General features: G+C 48.9%; 1 pseudogene; it reads left to right on the top strand.

Annotated features, from left to right (window-relative positions):
• Positions 1-7,746: 7,746 nt before the first annotated feature.
• On the top strand, positions 7,747-9,838 carry LOC103270484 (annotated as a pseudogene).
• The last annotated feature ends 6,310 nt before the right edge of the window (positions 9,839-16,148 follow it).

Raw genomic sequence — 16,148 nt, 5'->3', positions numbered from 1 at the left:
TGTCCAAACTTAGCTTGGTTTAAACAGTCCATCTTTCTAACATTTTTTAAAAATGCAGATTTTTCCACAGTGACATTGGAATAAAAAATAAGTAAGCCATACATATTTTCTTAGATGTATAGATGTGTGTGTGTACACACACACACACACACACACACACTACTTAGAAAAACACACAAAATATGCCTTATTTCCAATCAGTACGATTCCTGTTTAAGGTGATTCCTATTTGAGTAAAAAGCTCAGTTCCTTTCCGCTTTTTAAGAATCCTGATGCATCATCCTTTGCATTATAGATGTGGAAGCTATTATTCCACATCTCTTCCTTGAAGTTCTTAGCATAATGTATCCGTTACTTAGTATCTCTCTAGGCAACAACTCTTAGAAGTGTATCCCTGTCTAAACTCCAAAAAGAAGACTCCTGTGTGCTGGTTTACGTGTGTGAGTGGCATATCTGAGGTCTGCTGTGCTTGTGACCGTGACTGTCAGTGCTGCCGCCATTTTAGAGTCATGCCATGTTGTTACTTACAGCGCTCTGACATGCTTTCATGTGGTAGGTTCTTTCTCAGGAACTCAATCTATTATTTATTGATATATCATTGCCTTTGAGAAGCTTCTACTGGCACAATTTATTATTAAAATGTTGACTCCAAAGCCTGCAGTTGGTGTCGTGTCTCACTGGCATTTGTAAGTTCTTGCTGTTATTGGCCTGTCAAGCCCCCGCCCGCTCCCCTCCAGATGCTTCGCCAGGGTCTCAGATGCACCCAGGGTTGCCAACTGCCGGCCGAGCCACAGTCATGGAGGGGGGAGGAAGGGCGGGGGGGGGGGAAGAGGCTCCCGGTGGGCGGGGCTGTGGCAGGAGGGGTCTGGGGTGTGGGAAGCTGGGCTTTCTGCCATCTGTGACCAACTTTTCTGCAAAATGGGAACAAAGTCTGTCCCCTTAGGGCCGGTGCGAGGTTTAAGGGGAACAGCAGGTGTATCTGGTGGTGATGAGACACATCATAGACAGGAACGAATTTCCCTGCACACTCCTGACTTTTCATGTAAAATGGTTGGTGGTAACCGAGCATGACGGCTCACGCCTGTCTTCCCCACACTTCGGGAGGCGGAGGTGAGAGGATTTCCTGAGCCCAGGGGTTTGAGACCAGCTTGGGCAATGTGGTGAGAACCTCGTCTCTACAATAAATTACAAAATGAGCCAGATGTGGTGGCATGTGCTTACAGTCCCAGCTATTTGGGATAGTGAGGTGGAAGGATCACCTGAGCCCAGCAGATTGAGGCTGCGGCGGCCGGGAGTGTCCACTGCACTCCAGTCTGGGTGACAGAGTGAGACTCCAACTCAAAAAAAAAAAAAAAAAAAAGAATAAATAACTTTTTATAGCCATTGTTTTGTGTATGTGAAAGTATTTATATAGCGCAAATTTCTGGAGGTGGAATCCTAGGTCAAAAGTTAAGTGTATTTGCAAATGTCATTGCCAAATTGCCCTGTAGAGATGTTGTTAAGAAGGTCCTAGACCAAATGCCTATAGTCGCAGCACTTTGGAAGGCCAGGACAGGAGGATTGCTTGAGTCCAGAAGTTCGAGACCAGTCTAGGCAACATAGTGAGATCTCATCTCTACAACAACAAAAATTTAAAAATTAGCCAGGCATTGTGGCACATGCATGTAACCCCAGGTACTTGGGAGGCTGAGGTGGAAGGATTACCTTAGTCCAGGAGTTCAAGACTGCAGTGAGCTGTGATCACGCCACTGTACTCCTGCCTGGGCAATAGAGTGAGATCCCCCACTCCCAACTCAGAACAAAAAAGAAAGGTCCTCCCAAACTCTTGCACACCTTGCCGGGTGGGCCAGAAGGTGAGACACTGCTCTTTACCAGGGCCAGTTCTCAGTGTGCAGGAAGCGACTGCCGGGATAAGATCAGATCTCTCCAGGACTGACAGCACATTTGCTCACGGCTTGCTTTGGAAGCGGTGGGTTCTCTGAGCTCAGTGCCTCAGCAAAATCCCTCTGGGGCCCACATTGCTCCCATAGGACTTGGGGACAAGGAGGGGCTGATGCAGACAAGTTGATGTTCGTGTGCTTGCTGTGCTGTGAAAAGAAAGTCCTTCATCTCCGACCCAGGCTTAGTGCCCTTAACTCCAAATGCCTGGGACCTGACGGGTTTTGGATTTGGGGTGTTTATTTCCTTCTGTTTTTGTTTTGTTTTGTTTTTTGAGTTTGAATCTCACTGTTGCCCAGATTGTAGTGCAGTGGCTCGCTCATGGCTACCGCAGCCTCGACCTGCTGGACTCAGGCGATCCTTCCGTCTCAGCCTCCCAGGTAGCTAGAACCACAGGTGCATACCACCTGCTCACCAGGTGCACATGAGAGCTCCATGAGGAAGGCCTGGCTCCTTCCGTGAGGGCCACATACAGGGAGCTTGTGTCAGCTTACCGTGACTTTTCTGGTTGTCACTTTGCCAGAGTGTCCCCATATTCTTCAACTTCTTCCAAAACTGGCTTAGACGCCTCCCCAGGAAGCCCTCCATGACCAGCCTTGCCTAACCACTCCCAGATCTAGCACTTGATGTTTTTTGGTTTCTGTTATTTTTATTATGTTTTCTTTTTGAGTTGAAGTCTCACTCTGTCACCCATACTAGAGCGCAGTGGCACGCTCCTGGCCACCGCATCCTCAACCTGCTGGGCTCCGGCGATCCTTCCGCCTCAGCCTTCCGAGTAGCTGGAACTACAGGCGTGCGCTACCATGCCCAGCTAAGTTTTGATTTATTGTAGAGACGAAGTCTCACCAAGTTGCCCATGCTGGTCTCGAACCCCCGGGCCCAGGCATTCCTCTTGTCTCCGCCTCCCAAAGTGCTGGGATGAGACACCGTGCCTGGCTATTTTGCTTAAAATTATTTTTTAGAGCAAAGAGCCATTTACTGAAATCAAGAGCTCTTTTCCTTAGAATAAATATATTCCAGGCAACCCCTTTGAGTCCCCTCCCACTGTGGGAGCTTTTCTGTCCTATCAATAAATCCTGTTTAAAAAAAAAAAGAGCTGGGCTCAGTGGCTCAGCCTGTAATCCCGCACTTTGGGAGGCTGAGGTGAGTGGATTGCCTGAGCCTGCGGGTTCGAGACCCGCCTGGGCAACTTGGTGAGACCTCATCTCTACAATAAATAAAAAATGAGCCGGGTGTGGTAGCACATGCCTGTAATTCTGGCTACTCGGAAGGCTGAGGCAGAAGGATCGCCGGAGCCCAGCAGGTCGAGGCCGCGGTGGCCGGAGGCGGCCACTGCACTCCAGCCTGGTGACAGAATGAGACTCCAACTAAAAAAAAAAAAATAATAATAAAATAAATAAATAAAGTAAAAATTTTTAAAATATTATAAACATAACAGATATTCATTTTTTTTAAAATTTGTTTTTGAGTTGGAGTGTCACTCAGTCACCTAGACTGGAGTGCAGTGACACGCTCCCGGCCACCGCAGCCTCGACCTGCTGGACTCCAGCGATCCTTCTGTCCCAGCCTTCCAAGGAGCTGGAACTACAGGCATGCGCTACCACGCCCGGCTAGTTTTTGCTTTATTGTAGAGACGAGGTCTCACCAAGTTACCTGGGCGGGTCTCGAACTCGCGGGCTCTGGCAGTCCATTCACCTCGGCCTCCCAAAGTGCTGGGATTACAGACTGAGCCACCGAACCTGGCCAGATGTGCATTTTTAATAGCTATATTACTAAAAAAAAAAGTCGTCTCTGCATCTCTCACCATTTCATGCTCGGCTGCCTGGCCACTCTTGTCTCTTGTGACTTCCCCAGCGTTGCTGTCCTATCACTGACAGGCTTTTCATGTCGGCTTTCTAGTAGTCCTTCCTACTTCCTGTCAAGCTGCACATTACAGTCAGTCTCTTGTGTCATACCCCAAGCTCTGTTTCCCCACACAGTTCTATCCCAATCTCTCGTTCAATCCATCATCAGTGTAAATATTGCTAACATTATGCCAGGTGGTCTCTGAGCCAAACAATGTGGGTGATTGTACTGGTTTACGCGTACATGAATGTCCTTCCTCTTGGGCTTTCCCCCTCACCTCCGTCCTGGGCCTTGGTTTCTCTGCACCTGCAGGCATGTGGCTCTGTTCGCCCATCCGTTTGCCATGGCGGGTCCACCCCATGCAGGCCTGGGCTCGCGTCCTTCTTCTCCCTCTGGGGACCAGCTGCTCCCCAGCCCTGACAGACAGCTGCCGCTCAGGGAGTCCTCTGGGTCACTTTCCTGTGTTGGATTCCATTTGGGGCCGATGTATCTTCCTTTTTCTTGATTTATTCTTGGAGACACCTTGAGTCCTTGCTTGTGTGAAGGGTCCATGTCACCCAGGCTGGAGTGCAGTGGCATGCTCATGGCCACCGCAGCTTTGACCTGCTGGGCTCAGGTAATCCTTCTGCCCCAACCTTACGAGTAGCTGGAACCACAGGCACATGCCACCCTGCCCAGCTAGTTTTTAAAAATTTATTGGAGAAATGAGGTCTCGCCAAGTTGCCCAGGCTGGTCTCAAACCCCGGGCTCAGGCCATTCTCTTGCCTCTGCCTCCCAAAGTGCTGGGATTATAGGCTTAAGCCACTATGCCCAGCTTTGTCTGTCTTTTTTATTAGGGCCATCCTGGCTGTGGCAAAGTGACATTTCATTATGGTTCTGATTGATATTTCTTTAAAGATAATGGTGTTGCACTTCTTTTCACGAGCTTGCTGGTCATTTCGATATGTTCTAAGGAGAAATGTCTCTTCAAATCCTTAGCCCATTTTAAAAATTGGAAAATTCGTTTTTTACTATGGGTTTTGAGAGATTTTTATATCTTCTGGATATAAGTACCTTAGCATAAATATAGTTTGTGGATGTCATCTCCCATTCTTGAGGTTTGTTTATATTTCAGTGAGCTACGGGTTGTGCACCGGGCCAGCCTTGAGGGCAGCCTTCTGCTCCTGGCTTCCTGGGATGCTGTGTGTTGCCCAGAAGCTCATTGCTAGTGCTTGGTTGACAGGCTCTGAATTTTAAAGGCAGTTTATCTGAGCATAGTGGCTCACACCTGGAGACTCAGCTACTCAGGAGGCTGAGGCAGGAGGATCGCTTGAACCCAGGAATTCAAGGCTGTAGTCAGCTGTGATTGTGCCACTGCATTCCAGCCTCGGCAACAGAGCGAGACCCTGACTTTAAAAATAAATAAATAAAGAGACAGCTGCGCTGTGAGCTGAGGCCACTTTCTCCTTGGAACTGTTTGGTCTTAACCTGTATCACACTGTGGCATGGACTCTTTTCCAACTAAACACCACCTGTGTTGAGAAGTACATGTCAGGTCCGTCTTAGTGGGTAGCGTTGCCTGGACTCAAACATTTTTCGACTTTCATCTACCCAAATATCAGGTGGAAAATCAGCTGCAGTCACGTGCTGCAGCCACCAGCCTCCCACCTCTGTCGGCTGCCGTCACTGCTGACCGAGTCAGTGGAGGGATGGGAGGGCTGAGCTCAGAGCAGACGCTGTCTTGCAGTCTTCACAGGAGACTCCTGGCCCCAAGCAAGCCTAGCCAGTCATTGCAGCTTCTTGCTAATACTTTTAAAGCACATTTCCACTAAGCAGGCCAACTTGAGAAGCCCAGGAAGCAAGCACTGTGGGTCTCCCCCTCCCGGACCACCGGCTTCTTGCGCCCCCCTCCTCGGGCCAGCTGAGCCTCCTCTCCAGGGTCCCAGTGACTCCCTTCGTGGGCTGTGGCCCAGAGGTGAACTCTGTCTGCATTCCCTCTGGAGGCAGCCCTGGTTTGGTCCAGTCTCCCCTAGTAGAACTCTCCACTTGGTTTATCCATTGCCCAGGGCTCCGGCCCCAAGTCCCTGACCCGTCATGGTGCCTGCAGTCACTCCAGGGGCCTCACCTCTGTGGCATCGGAGGCTTAAATTCCCAGTCATGCTGCAGCTGTGTGACCTACGATGCTTGTCTTAGCCTGAGGCTCAATACTTTTTTTTTTTTTTTTTTGAGTTGTAGTCTCTGTCGCCCAAGCTGGAGTACAGTGGCATGCTCATGGCCATTCCAGCGTTGACCTGTTGGGCTCTAGCAATCCTTCTGCCTCAGCCTTCCAAGTAGCCGGAACTGTAGGCGCACACGACCACGCCCGGCTAATTTTTTGATTTATTGTAGAGACGAGGTCTCACTATGCTGCCCAGGCTGGTCTTGAACCCCCGGGCTCAGGCAATCCTCTCATCTTGGCCTCCCAAAGTGCTGGGATTACGGGCTTGAGCCACCACGCCCAGCCTTTTTATTTTTTTTATTTTTTTTATTTGGGGTCTCTATGTGTTGCCCAGGCTGGAGTGCAGTCACAGCCATTGTAGCCTCAACCTCCTAGGCTCAAGAGTAGCTGGGAAGCTGGGACTACCACAGGTGTGTGCTGTTAGGGTTCGGATGGACAGGGTGAGGAAAAAGAGGTGCAGCAGAGAGGGGCGCAGTACTGCTGGGGCCGGCAACCCAGAGGTGTGCACTGGTGACCCAGAGGTCCGAGTAGATGGCAAAGAATTGCGACATGCAAAAAGGTGAAGAAAGAAAAGTTTATTGAAAAGTAAATTAGAGAGAGAAAGAGAAGGAAGAGAGAAGATTTACCTCCCCAAATTCGGGGAGGGGAACCAAAGCCAGGAAGCATGGTGACAGTCATGGCTCAAAGAGCACATGGCCACTTCAGACTCTACCAAGGCAGTGGCCCCCGGTTGCTTGTGGTTGAGTCCTTTTAACCATTCCCCTTGATGGGGGAAGATCATTAGGTGATTGGGTGGTAGTTTGTTCCATGTCATCACAAAGGGACAGACAGGCACAGGTATTGATGATGTAAGGTGATGGACAGCAGGCAGACGGGTGGGTTAGTCACATGATTGCTACCATGGTGGGACTTATCTGTGTCACGTAGTTCACAGAGGGCTGATTAGGTCAACCCTGGGGGGGTGTGATTCCTGCAAGAGAGTTGTTAGACATTTGGAACTCACAAACTCAGACATTTGCAGCTCACAAATTTCTTGACCAAAGGTGGGGTGGTCTTATTACTTTTATGACTTTGGTCAGCCAAAGGGTGATCTTTGATCTTTGGCCTTGACAAGGAACCTAAAAGTTTACTAGAGATTATTATGCTAAACTATGAATGGTTAGGCTGTCCTGGTCTTGCATCTGAAGAGGGGGGATGGGATAGGCTGCTGCTTGTTCTGTAGTAGAATGTCTGAGCTTTCTAATGGTTACCTTGAGGCAAAAAGACTAAAGAATAAGCTAAGTTTCTTCTAGGCTTCTATAGATACCTATCATGTGCCACCACGCCCGACTAATTTTTTTTGTTTTTTGTAGAGGTCTTGCTATGTTGCCCAGGCTGGTCTCGAACTCCTGGCCTGAAGGGCTGAAGGCGATCCTTCCACCTCAGCCTCCCAAAGTTCTGGGATTATAGGCATGAGTCTCCACCCTCAGCCACCTCACGAGTCTTGTCAGGGAAACTAGGTGAGGTTGACCAAAGCTGGTTTTTGTTGCTGACGATCAAGGAACTCTGGATCTAACTGAATCACAGATTCACACATCTCAAAGCCAGCAAGGAATCTCGCCGGCTCATCTTTATCCCATGTGGTTTCTGCTATCATGTGTAGCTTTGGGAGGAAATCATGTTAGTAAAAGTAGCGATGTCCAATTTAAGTATGTCAGTTAAGAACAATAAAGGGAGGAGGCAACCATCTTACTCCTGCTGCGTGCTGGTGTTTCAGGACCAACAGCATGAATCAAGAAAAGTTAGCCAGACCTCAGGCTCAGGTCCAGATAGGGGACAAGGGTACAGCTTGCAGAAAGAAGGTGGTACATGGAATAGCTACAGCTGACGACAAAAAGCTTCAGAGTTCTCTTAAAAAAAAAAAAAGCTGGCTGTGTGCTGGGCATGGTGGCTAATACCTGTCATCCCAGCACTTTGGGAGGAGGAGGCAAGAGGATAGCCTGAGCCTGGGGTTCGAGACCAGCCTGTGCAACTTGTCAAGCCCTCGTCTCTACAATAAATCAAGAAGTTAGCTGAGTGTGGTGGTACATGTCTGTAGTTCTAGCTACTTGGAAGGCTGAGGTGGAAGGATCACCGAGTCCAGCAGGTCGAGGCTGTAGTGGCCGGTGAGCGTGCCACTGCACTCTAGCCTGGGCAACAGAGTGAGACTCCCGCTCAAAAAAAAAGCCAAACAAACAAACAAACAAAAAAAGCTGGCTGGGAACAATATGGCTGGTATTGAAGAGGTGAACATTAAAGATGATGGGGCAGTTATTTGTGTCAACAATCCCAAAGTCCAGGCTTCCCTGTCTGCTAACGCCTTTGCAATTCCCGGTCATGCAGAAGCCAAGCCAATCACAGAAATGTTGCCTGGAATATGAAGTCCGCTTGGTGCTGACAGCGTAAGAAGCCTTAGGAAGTGAGCTAAACAGTTCCTGTGGCAAGTCTTAGATAGCAAAGCACCAAAACCGGAAGACATGGAGGAGCAGGAGGAGAATGTTCCAGATCTCATAGAAAATTTGGATGAGGTATCAAGGAATGAAGCTAACTACAGTTTTTTTCTGGTTTTTGGAAGCTGGCATGGACTACTAGATTTAACAAATCACCTCTGTGGTCCAAAGTGTTGCAGACACAGAGAACGTCACCTGTTGCTAGTTCAGTCATATAAATATTTTGTATCTTAATAATGCTGTTTGTTCAGCATTTTTCAGTCACTCGATTTTGCATCTTGAACTTGCTTCCGGGATCTGTTCTCTAGGTCAAAATATGAAGTGCTGGTGCAGTTTGAGGGTGTTTGGTTTTTTGATTCCGGCTTTTTGTTTTTTGTTGGGGTCTTTTTGGCGTTTGTATGTGTATCTATGCATGTGTGTATACAGTGGACAGCAAATTGGAAAACAATTCTATTTATCCTCTTCCATCCCCCAGTAGAAATAAAACAAATCCTTACCGCCCCCCAAATATAAATAAATAACTAAATAAAAATAAAAGGAAAAAACACACAGTAGCTGACAAGACTGAAGGTGGCCAGGTGAGGTGACTCACACCTGTAATCCCAGTGATTTAGGAAGCTGAGGTGGCAGGATTGCTTGGGGCCAGGAGTTCAAGACCAGCCTGGACAACATAGTGAGACCTCATATCTACAAAAAGAAAAAAAATTAGCCAGGTGTGGTGCTGCAGGCCTGTAGTCCCAGCTACTAGAGAGGCTGAGGCAGGAGGATTGCTTGAGCCTACGAGATTGAGGCTGCAGTAAGCCTTGATTGTGCCACTGCACTCCAGCCTCGGTGACAGAGACCCCGACTCACAGAGAGAGAGAGAGAGAGAGAGAGAGAGAGAGAGAGAGAGAGAGAGAGAGAGAGAGAGAGAGGTATCAAACGGTATTTATTCCACTATTAATCACTGGGTTTTTCTTTAACCACCTCCCCTGGTAGGACACAGCTCTTTACTCCTTCTCGGCCTTCTTTTCTTCGAGTTAATCCTCCCCTTACCCGAAGGACGCTTCCTGTGTTGACATAACAGAGGACGTTACCCCTGGTGACTTGAGCACTCTGGGTGGATCTTCTGGAAGAGGTGGGGTGGGAGCCCCCTGGTGGCCGAGCGGCGTGGACCCCGGCCGTGGAACCAGGCAAAGGCCTGTGGCTTGTAAAAGAACAGCAGGCTGCAGGTTGGGGAGTTTTTCAACGTGATAGAAAGGTTCAGGGGAGTCACGCGGCTCGTGGCAGCTCCCAGGAAAGGCTTTTCCAGGGAGGCCCTGTCTTCATCTGCGTCCACGCTCCCAGCACCCGTTTCTGCCATTATTCGGGCGACGGCAAAGCGTGCGACATCGTCTGTGGGCTGCGGTGACCCGCGGGGTGCCTGGGCCCCCTCTCCCACCCACCTCAGCCACCGCAGCGGGTGGGACGGGGTGGCAGGAGGAACCGCGCCTCCCACTGGGGGCCCGAGACGGGGAGGGGCCCTGCCTTGTGCTTTGTTTGGGGAAATCTAGTTACTTAGCATAAAACTCAGTATTTGTGCGAACAAGTCATGGGCTTATCTCAGCTATTTTTCTTTTTTTTTTTTGAGTCGGAGTCTCACTCCGTCGCCCAGACTGGAGGGCAGTGGCCGCTCCCGGCCACCGCAGCCTCGACCCGCTGGGCTCCGGCGATCCTTCGGCCTCAGCCTTCCGAGTAGCCGGAATTACAGGCATGCGCTACCTCGCCCGGCTGATTTTGTGATTTCTTGCAGAGATGAGGTCTCGCCAGGTTGCCCAGGCGGGTCACGAGTCAGCTATTTTTCAATTCACAAATGCTCTTCAGATTTCTGTGCTTTATTTAATTGTTAATATGATACCCTGGAAATGAATCGTATTAGGCAGAGGGCTCATTTCCACCCCTCACTCCACACACAGGAAGTCGTGAGTTCCTCAATACGTTCTAAGAGTGTAAAGCGCTCAGAAAGTTCGAGAACTGACTAGACACCAGACACCGACACTAGAGCAATGCATCAGTCCCGTGTTCCAAGTCACACAGTCGATGCTCTCCGGAATGGCCTGTCACTGCGGGACTCTGACTCAGTGCTATAAGAGGACGTGACCTTGAGGCCACCTGGGGTGTGTTTGCTTCAGCCTCTACAATGGAGGCCGAGTCACTGCTGCTTGTCTTGTTGCCTGTGTAGACACGTCTGTCCGCTCTTTTTTGGACGCCCTCGGACATGTGCTCCCACCCCACTGCCACTGCAGAGACCAGCTGTCTGTGGGCCTCACCAGCTTCACGTGGCCTCACATAGGACCTCTGGCACCACACCTGAGAAACCTGAAGTGCAGGGAAGTGGAAGCTTGTGGGGTGAAACTTCTTCTTTTTTTTGAGTTGGGATCTCACTCTGTTGCCCAGGTTGTAGTGCAGTGGCTCAATTATGGCTCACCACAGCCTCAACCTCCTGAGCTCAGGCAGTCCTTCTGCCTCAGCCTCCCAAGGAGCTGGGACTACAGGCGCACGCCACCGTGCCTGGTTAACTTTTTTATTTTTGTGGAAACAAGATCTCGTTATGTTACTCAGACTGATCTCAAATTTCTGGACTCAAGCAATCCTCCTGCCTCAGTCTTCCAAAATGCTGGGATTACAGGTGTGAGCCACTGCGCCTGGCCTGTGGGGTGAACCTTTGACCACTGAGATTTAGGAGCAAATAGATAGGTTTTTCTCCTGTCCTGCCTGTCATGGACCATGCTGGGATCCAGGCCTCTCTGGAAAGGTCCCAGGACCCAAACAGCTGGTCGTGCCAGGTGGGGACTCTGGAACTCTGTAATTCACCACATCCTCAGCATCTGTACACTGTAAACACCCAAAGGACAGCAGCATTTTGTTACCCTTGCTTTGCGTCCAATTTAACTCTAAGTCCCAAGAATGAAAGGAGCAGCTTCAGGTCTGCAGTCTCCTGGAAACAAAGCTTGAGTGTCCAGTCTCCTAAAGGAACATTCTTTTCTGTGATCCCTTACCAGTATTGAAAGTGGTAAGATTCTGACCCTAGATGGCTACACTGAAATGGATAGTCCTGTGCTTTTGACAAAAGTGGTTATAACTTTTCTGGTGATAATTTGGCAATAATTCCTATGGGAAGACAGCATAAAAACAAGACAAACATTTATGCACAGAAGTATTTATTTTAGCAGATTTATTTTATTCCTTTATTTATTTATTGAGTCAGGGTCTCACTCTGTCACCCCTGCTGGAGTGCAGTGGCACAATCATGGCTCACTGCAGCCTTGACCTCCTGGGCTCAGGTGATCCTTCCATCTCAGCCTCCCGAGTAGCTGGGACTATAGGTGGGCACCACCACCCCGGCTCTTTTTTTTTTGTAGAGGTGAAGTCTCACTATGTTGCTCAGGTTGGTGTCGAACTTTTGAGCTCAAGGAATCCTCCTGCTTTAGCCTTCCAAAGTTTTGAGATTACAGGCCTGAGCCACCTCACCTGGCCTATTCTAGCACATTTATAGTAGTATTTTAAAATCAATTACATGTCCAATAAGATGAGGATAATTAAAAATATATGACTCTATGACATATTGGCGTATTTTATGTAATTCATAAAAATTCTATTTTCAAGTTTTTTCTTTTATTTTTTGAGTTGGAGTCTCACTCTGCCACCCAAGCTGGAGTGTAGTGGCATTGATCACGGCTTACCATAGCCTCAACTCATGAGTTTAGGCCATCATTCCTCTTCAGCCTCTGAGTAGCTAGAACCACAAGCACACGCCACCATGCCTGGCTAATTAAAAAAAAAAAAAATCAGCCGGGCTCGGTGGCTCAGCCTGTAATCCCGCGCCTTTGGGAGGCTGAGGTGAGTGGATTGCCTGAGCCCGTGGGTTTGAGACCCGCCTGGGCAGGCGAGACCTCATCTCTACAATAAAATAAAAAAAAAATTAGCCGGGCGTGGTAGCGTGTGCCTGTAATTCCGGCTACTCGGAAGGCTGAGGTGGAAGGATCGCCGGAGCCCAGCAGGTCGAGGCTGCGGTGGCTGGAAGTGGCCACTGCACTCCAGTCTGGGCGACAGAGTGAGACTCCAACTCAAAAAAAAAATAATAATAATAATCAGCCGGGCTCGGTGGCTCAGCCTGTAATCCCGCACCTTGGGAGGCTGAGGTGAGCGGATTGCCTGAGCCTGTGGGTTCGAGACCTGCCTGGCCAATTTGGTGAGACCTCATCTCTACAAGAAATCAAAAATGAGCCAGGTGTGGTAGCGCATGCCTGTAGTTCCGGCTACTCAGAAGGATCGCCGGAGCCCAGCAGGTTGAGGCTGCGGTGGCTGGGAGCGCACTCCAGTCTGGGTGACAGAGTGAGACTCCAACTCAAAAAAAAAAAAATTTGTAGATACGTGGTTTTGCTATGTTTCCCAGGCTGGTCTTGAACTCCTAGGCTTAATCAATCAATCCTCTCACCTCAGCCTTCCAAAAGTGTTGGGATTATAGGCATGAGCCACTGTGCCTGACCTAGGGAATTTATTTATTTATTATTTATTTTTTTGAGTTGGGGTCTCACTCCGTCGCCCAGGCTGGAGTGCAGTGGCTGCTCCCGGCCACCGCAGCCTCGACCTGCTGGGCTCCGGCGATCCTTCCGCCTCAGCCTTCCAAGTAGATGGAACTACAGGCGTGTGCTGCCACGCCCAGCTAATTTTTTGATTTATTGTAGAGATGAGGTCTCATCTGCCCAGGCGGGTCTCGAACCCGCGGGCTCAGGCAATCCACTCACCTCAGCCTCCCAAGGTGCGGGATTATAGGCTGAGCCACCGAGCCCGGCTGACCTAGGGAATTTTTAAGAACAACAATTACTATATAATATTAAGTAAAAAATGTAGGATACACACTATTGATCTGAATTATGGAAAATGGAAAGAGAAAGAAAAAAAGGAATATGCCAAAAATTGTAGATGTCTGAAAGAAAATATGACAAATAATTTTTAAAAAAATGGTTACCTCTTATGGGTACAATTTTGGGTGATTTTATCTTCATGCTTTCTTTCCTTCCTTCCTTCATGGTGCCATTATGGGTGATTTTTCTTCCTGTTTTTAATATTTTCTGTATATTCCAAATGTTCTATAGCAAAAGTGTGACCCTCTGCGTAATAAGCATAAGAAGGTAAAGATGGGAGTCGGCCCCAGGACTGCTATGTCACTTTTAGCTCTAAAGTCCTTGAATTTTACAGTGCACTCTTGTCCCTAGGTTTTTCTTTTTTTGTTTTTGGTTGTTTTTTGTTTTTTTTTTTTTTTTTGAGTTGGAGTCTCACTCTGTCGCCCAGACTGGAGTGCAGTGGCCGCTTCCGGCCACCACAGCCTCGACCTGCTGGGCTCCGGCGATCCTTCCGCCTCAGCCTTCCAAGGAGCTGGAACTACAGGCGCGCGCTACCATGCCCGGCTAATTTTTTATTTATTGTAGAGATGAGGTCTCGCCAAGTTGCCCAGGTGGGTCTCGAACCCGTGGGCTCAGGCAATCCCAAAGTGCTGGGAATACAGGCTGAGCCACGAGCCTGGCCATCCCTAGGTTCTTCTAACCCTCTGCAGATAATAACAGCAGAATGTGTTGCATGTTTGCTAACAGCAGTGCTGTCTTGCATACCGTCGCCTGAGAGTGCTAAATCTTGGGCCAGGCTGTGATGTCATTTGTAGAATTTAAGTGAAAGGCTGTGATCCTCTGTGATGTCTCTCCATGCTGCCAGAAGATGGCCCGTTAAGACGTGAATGCAAGGAGCGGGGGACAATACCATTTGTAAAGATGACATGAGTAGGTTTACAGTCGGGTAATGAATTCGTTAGCACCTCCTCATCTGAGAGAAATTCTGATTTTACTACATTAGAATGACACTTCTTTAAGACAAGGAGAGGAGCCCAGTTTTTGCTGAGCAAGGGTCTCTCACATGGTGGACAGACAGGTGTCAACCAGTGTTTGTGCGTGTTGTGGCTTGTGCCTGTCACTCACAAATTCGTGTCCTCTGTTCCTACCTGGGGAGAAGGTAAACACCAGTTGGGAGTGGAGTGTCGTAGCTGCGGCCTCCAGCCTGCCTACATAGGGGGGTAGGGGGTGCCCCTACTGACCAGGGATCTCTTTGAGGTTTCCATGGCCCTGGGACGTGCTCACTAGCTGACCCGGGACAGATCTCAAGTCTTTGGGCCACCTTGGGAGGAACTGGCTGAGGCCCTGCCGGCACCTCAGAGTGGTTCTTGTTACTGAGTTGGACAGTCAGTGCTGGTGGGCTTCAGGCTCAAGGTCACTATTCTCCCTCTTTCTTTCTCCCCTTCTCTCTTTCTTTTCTTTTCTTTTTTTTAGATACAGGGTCTTGCTCTGTCACCCAGGCGAGAATGCAATGGCATGATTATAGCTCACCACAGCCTTGAACTCCTGGCCTCAAGCAATCCTCCTGCTTTGGCCTCCCAAGTAGCTGGGATTACAGTTGTGCACCACCATACCTGACTCATTTTACAAAACCATTTTTTGTGGAGGTGGGCCTTGCTATGTTGCCCAGGCTGGTCTCGAACTCCTGGCCTCACGTGATCCTTCTGCCTTGGCCTTCTGATGTGCTGGGACTACAGGGGCAAGCCCCTGCCTCCAGCTCATTTATTATTTTTTGCAGAAATGGGGTCTCACTATGTTGCCCAGGCTGGTCTCCAACTCCGGGCCTCAAGTGCTCCTCTTGCCACTGCCCCACCCTGTTTCTTGACTACTGTCTCTCATGATTATCCACTTTTCCCCTGTAGTAAAGAATGTGAGCCCCTTTGGGGACAAGCGTCCCGGATCTGTGTCCAGGCCTTTGGGGACCTGACCCCATGGTCCCTACCTTGTTCCTCCTCTCTTCTCTGTCCCATATTCTTGCATCCTTCACGAGAAAGTCCCCTTTCTTCTCTCCTTCTGCAACTGTCCTTTGGATCACCCCTTAAATCCAGAACCCAAGTCCTTAGACCTTTCACACCCCTCCCCCCAAAAGGATTTCCCTCTTCTGAGCAGGGTGGCCCAATGGGCAGGCAAATCCCTTCCTTGTCGTGAGTTGGTGCTTCTCATGCAGGGAAAAATAAGAAAACAAAACATTTGTGTTTTCATATAAAAACAAGCTGAACAGTCATCTCCTGTAAGAGAATCCTGGAGCCCCAGAAACACCTAGAAACACAAGCTGGTACAGGAATACAGTATGTGTGTTTAAGGACACAAAGGATGTGAAAAAACTCTAATAGATGTGAATAAAAATAGGTTCTAAAATGCTTACTAAATTAACTTTTTCTGGTTGCAAAGGTACTACACATTTTTTTTTTTTTTTAGTTGGAGTCTCACTCTGTCGCTCAGACTGGAGTGCAGTGGCATGCTCCCAGCCACTTCAGCCTTGATCTGCTGGGCTCTGGTGATCCTTCCGCCTCAGCCTTCCAAGTAGCTGGAACTACAGACATGTGCTACCACGCCTGGTTAATTTTTTTGTTTTGTTTTGATTTATTGTAGAGATGAGGTCTCACCAAGTTGCCTGGGTGGGTCTTGAACCCACAGACTCAGGCAATTCACTTGCCTTGGCCTCCCAAAGTACTGAGATCACAGGCTGAGCCACCAAGCCTGGCTGGTACTACATATTTTAAAAACAGAAAATTATGCCGGGCTCTGTGGTTCAGCCTGTAATCCCGCGCCTTTGGGAGGCTGAGGTGAGTGGAT

Source organism: Carlito syrichta, unplaced genomic scaffold, assembly GCF_000164805.1.
Source record: "Carlito syrichta isolate Samal-C Ts95f unplaced genomic scaffold, Tarsius_syrichta-2.0.1 Scaffold309850, whole genome shotgun sequence".
Lineage (NCBI taxonomy): Eukaryota > Metazoa > Chordata > Mammalia > Primates > Tarsiidae > Carlito > Carlito syrichta.
Note: the sequence above shows the minus strand (reverse complement) of the source record. Positions and strands in the feature narration are given on the sequence as shown.